Source organism: Chiloscyllium punctatum, chromosome 34 (genome assembly GCF_047496795.1).
Source record: "Chiloscyllium punctatum isolate Juve2018m chromosome 34, sChiPun1.3, whole genome shotgun sequence".
NCBI lineage: Eukaryota > Metazoa > Chordata > Chondrichthyes > Orectolobiformes > Hemiscylliidae > Chiloscyllium > Chiloscyllium punctatum.
The window spans coordinates 50634154-50639853 of record NC_092772.1 but is presented as its reverse complement, the minus strand read 5'-3'; positions in this window follow the sequence as shown (position 1 = coordinate 50639853).

The following is a 5700-nucleotide window of genomic DNA, read 5'->3' as shown; positions in this document are numbered from 1 at the left end:
CTTGGTGTACACCTGGCGGAGCATCTTACCTGGACCCTTAACAACATCTCCATAGCCAAGAAAGCCCAGGAGCGTCTCTACATTCTGTGCAGGCTGAAGAAAGCCCACCTCCCATCCCCCATGCTTACCACATTTTACAGAGAGTTCATTGAGAGCATCCTGAGCTGCTCCATCACTGTTTGATTTGGGAATTGCACCATCTCAGATCATAAGACCCTACAACGGATAGTGATAACAGCTGAGAGGATCATCAGGGTCTCTCTTCCCTCCATAACAGACATTTAGCCAACACGCTGCATCCAAAAGGCCAACAGCATTGTGGAAGGTCCCACATATCACACAAACTGTTCTGCCTCCTGCCATCTGGCAGAAGATACCAGAGCATTTGATCTCTCATGGCCAAACTGTGCAAATTTCTTCCCCCAAGCCATCAGGCTCCTTAACACATTATAATTGGACTCTTTCCCATCTGAAGTTCTTTGCATGACTTCAATTTTCTGCTAGAAAAATGTATCCTACTTATCATTCTTCTGTTACACTGCAACCTGCAGGTTTTGCACTTCTTATGCACTTTGAGTCGCGTATGATTGTATAGTTTGTGCTCTCCATGTAGCACCCTGTATTACAGTGTCAGTTATATCTGGTAGAAATGGCAAATATAAGCTACTCTACTCGACTCTAGTATTAGAGCAATTACAACATTTAAAAGGCATCTGGATAAGTAAATGAATAGTGGGATTAGAGGGATATGGGCCAAGTGCCGGCAAATGGGAGTGGATTAATTTAAGATATCTGGTCAGCATGGACGGTTTGGACTGAAGGGTCTGTTTCCATGCTCTAGTCTATCCATCTTAATAAATGAGGACATAGTACACTTTATTTACTGATGCAAGGTTTGTGAAGGTTTATTTACTGCTCTATACACCTTTCTATCTTCTTCAATGATCTGTGCACACATATATCCAAATCCCTCTGCTCCTGCACCCTGTTTAGAGTTGTACTGTTATTTTATATTGTCTTTTAATGTCCTTCATACCAAAATATATCACCTCTCAGTTCTCCACATTGAACTGTTTCTGCCACTTATCTGTCACTCTATCAACTTGGTAATCGTCTTTGAAGGTCTGCACTGTACTCACAATTTAAAGTTTTTAAAGTTTTGTTATTACCTGCAAACATTGAAATTCTCCCATTTGCATCAATAACTAGATCATCCATACACATCAGGAAAAGCAAAGTTCCCTACACTGATCACAGCGAAGAGTATCTATTGACTATTCACTATTACATTCTGTTCCTCAGTCAATTTTGTACCCATGGTATCACTGTCCTTTTCACATCATAAACTGTAACTTTCTTCACAAGTCTGGTGTGTGCCATTGTACCAAAGATCTTCTAGAAGCCCACAGACATGGCATCAACAGTGTTTTCCTGATCAACTCTGTCACCTTATTTTTTAAAAAAGTGAGTTAGCTAATATATTTGGATTAGAACATAGAACATAGAACAATACAGCGCAGTACAGGCCCTTCGGCCCTCGATGTTGCGCCGATCAAAGCCCACCTAACCTACACTAACCCACTATCCTCCATATACCTATCCAATGCCCGCTTAAATACCCATAAAGAGGGAGAGTCCACTACTGCTACTGGCAGGGCATTCCATGATCTTACGACTCGCTGAGTGAAGAACCTACCCCTAACATCAGTCCTATATCTACCCCCCCTTAATTTAAAGCTATGCCCCCTTGTAATAGCTGACTCCATACGCGGAAAAAGGTTCTCACTGTCAACCCTATCTAACCCCCTAATCATCTTGTACACCTCTATCAAATCACCCCTAAACCTTCTTTTCTCCAAAGAAAACAACCCCAAGTGCCTCAGCCTTTCCTCATAGGATCTTCCTACCATACCAGGCAACATCCTGGTAAACCTCCTCTGCACCCGTTCCAGTGCCTCCACATCCTTCCTATAGTATGGCGACCAAAACTGCACACAATATTCCAGAAGCGGCCGCACCAGAGTCTTATACAACTGCAGCATGACCTCAGGACTCCGGAACTCAATTCCTCTACCAATAAAAGCCAGTACGCCATATGCCTTCTTCACTGCACTATTTACCTGGGTGGCAACTTTCAGAGATCTGTGTACATGGACACCAAGATCCCTCTGCTCTTCCACACTACCAAGTAGTCTACCATTAGCCCAGTAATCCATCTTTTTATTACTCTTACCAAAGTGAATCACTTCACACTTAGCTACATTGAACTCCATTTGCCACCTTTCTGCCCAGCTCTGCAGCTTCTCTATATCCCGCTGTAACCTGCCATATCCTTCCTCACTGTCTACAACTCCTCCGACTTTCGTATCATCCGCAAACTTGCTCACCCAACCTTCTAACCCTTCCTCCAGGTCATTTATAAAAATGACAAACAGCAATGGTCCCAAAACAGATCCTTGCGGAACACCACTAGTGACGGCACTCCAAGATGAACCTTTGCCATCAACTACTACCCTCTGTCTTCTTCCAGAGAGCCAATTCCTAATCCAAACCTCCAACTCACCCTCAATGCCATATCTCTGTATTTTCTGCAGTAGCCTACCATGGGGGACCTTATCAAACGCCTTACTAAAATCCATATATACTACATCTACCGCTTTCCCCTCATCTACCTCCTTCGTCACCTTCTCAAAGAATTCAATAAGGTTTGTGAGGCACGACCTGCCCTTCACAAAACCATGCTGACTATCCTTGATCACATCATTCTTATCCAGATGTGCATAAATCCTATCCCTTATAATTCTCTCTAAGACTTTGCCCACAACAGAAGTGAGACTCACTGGCCTATAGTTACTAGGATTATCCCTACTCCCCTTCTTGAACAAGGGAACCACGTTTGCTAGCCTCCAGTCCTCTGGCACTACTCCTGTAGACAAAGAGGACACAAAAATCAAGGCCAATGGCTCTGCAATCTCCTCCCTTGCTTCCCAGAGAATCCTAGGATAAATGCAATCAGGCCCAGGGGACTTATCTATTTTCACCCTTGCCAGAATTTCCAACACCTCTTCTCTACATATCTCAAAGCCATCCATTCTACTTATTCGTGCCTCAGTATTCATATCGACAACAATGTCCTGTTCCTGAGTGAATACTGACGAAAAGTATTCATTCAGCGCCTCCCCAATCTCTTCAGCCTCCACACGCAACTTCCCATTACTATCCTTGATTGGACCTATTCCTTCCCTAGTCATTCTTTTATTCCTAACATACCTATAGAAAGCCTTAGGGTTTTCCCTAATCCTACCAACTAAGGACCTTTCATGTCCCCTCCTTGCTGCTCTTAGCTCTCTCTTCAGGTCCTTCCGGGCTACCTTATAACTCTCAATCGCCCCTATTGAACCTTCACGCCTCATCTTTACAAAGGCCGCCCTCTTCCATTTAACAAGGGATTCCAACTCCTTATTAAACCACGGCTCCTTCACACGACCCTTTCCTCCCTGCCTGATAGGTACGTACTTATCAAGGACACTCAATAGTTGCTCCTTGAACAAGTTCCACATATCAATTACGCTCTTGCCTTGGAATCTACTTTTCCAATCCACACATCCCAAGTCATGCCTCAACGCATCATAATTTCCCTGCCCCCAGCTATAACTCTTGCCCTGTAGTACACACTTATCCCTCTCCATCACTAGAGTAAAAATCACCGAATTGTGGTCACTGTCCCCAAAGTGCTCACCTACCTCTAGTTCTAATACCTGGCCTGGTTCGTTACCCAGAACCAAATCCAGTATGGCCTCACCTCTTGTTGGCTTATCTACATATTGTGTCAGGAAACTCTCCTGCACACATTGCACAAACACTGACCCATCTAACGAACTTGAGCTATAGCTTTCCCAATCAATATCAGGAAAGTTAAAGTCTCCCATAACAATCACCCTATTACTGTCACTCTTCTCCTGAATCATCTTCGCAATCCTTTCTTCAACGATTCTAGGACTATTAGGAGGCCTGTAAAAGACTCCTAACAGGGTGACCTCACCTCTCCTATTCCTAACCTCAACCCAAACTACCTCAGATGGCAAATCTTCATCCATCTTCCTTTCCACCGCTGTAATACTATCTTTGACAAGCAAAGCCACACCCCCCCCTCTTTTACCCCCACCTCTAACCCTACTAAAACATTTAAACCCTGGAACCTGCAACAGCCAATCCTGTCCCTGATCTAGCCATGTCTCCGTAATAGCCACAACATCGAAGTCCCAGGTACCAACCCACGCTGCGAGTTCACCTACCTTATTTCGTATACTTCTGGCATTAAAGTATACACACTTCAAGCCACTCTTCTGTTTACAGGCACGATCCTTTAAGATTGATACCATATTCCTACCCTCCCTACACTCCAGGTCCTGCACCCTAAAGTTACAGTCTGGGTTCCCATGCCCCTGCAGAGTTAGTTTAAACCCCCCCCAAGAGCACTAGCAAACCTCCCCCCAAGGATACTGGTGCCCCTCAGGTTCAGGTGCAGACCATCCTGTCTATAGAGGTCCCACCTTCCCCAGAAAGAACCCCAGTTATCCAAATACCGAAATCCCTCCCTCCTGCACCATCCCTGTAGCCACGCATTTAACTCTTCTCTCTCCCTATTCCTCGACTCTCTATCACGTGGCACGGGTAACAAACCAGAGACAACAACTCTGTTCGTTCTAACTCTGAGCTTCCAACCTAGCTCCCTAAAAGCCTGTCTAACATCCTCAGCACTCCTACCTATGTCATTGGTGCCAATATGGACCACGACTTCAGGCTGCTCCCCCTCCCCCTTAAGGACCCGGAAAACACGATCAGAGACATCACGTACCCTTGCACCTGGGTAATTATAACTACACACAAATCTTTGTATCTGACTCAGATTATCTTGCAGATTTGTTCTTCAATATCCTTCTCACTAGTTAATAGAAAATAGGATGATACCTACCATATTTTTTTGTACCTTCACCAAGTTAATTTTGTCCTTGAGCCCTCAGATATCATCTTTCTTCAGCAAAGTAAAGCTTTGCTCAATGAATTCCACCAACCTTCCTCGTTTTCTTCATTTATTATTGTTCCTAACAACATCTAGCATCCAGTCAGACTCTTTCTTAGCCAGGTCTAAGCATGGGGAGATACAATGTTGTCAGCGTGGATTTCCACCTGGCAATCCATTTTCTCCCACAGTCCACAGAAGTGCATATTAGGTGAATTGACTATGCTAAATTGCCCTGCAGTTTCCAGGGATGTATAGATTAGGTGGATGAGCTATCACTCATGCAGAGTCACAGGGGTATGGTGGGATGCTGTTCAGAGAGTTGATGCAGACTCTATGGGCTGAATGCCCTCTATCTGCACTGTAGGATTTAAATGAACATGCCTCAGTTTGGAGTTTTGCCGAGAATCTTCATTTACAACTTCTCTTACCCATTGGATCTATTAGACTAGATGGGATTAAGGTTCACAAGGAGAAAGTGTTAGAAATTCTGGAAAGTGTGAAAATAGATAAATGGGATAGAATGGGATTTATCCTAGGATTCTCTGGGAAGCCAGGGAGGAGATTGCCAAACTTTTAGCTTTAATCTTTATATCACCATTGTCTACAGGAATAGTGCCAGGAGATTGGAGGATAGCAAATGTTCACTTGTTCAAGAAGGGGAGCAGAGACAACCC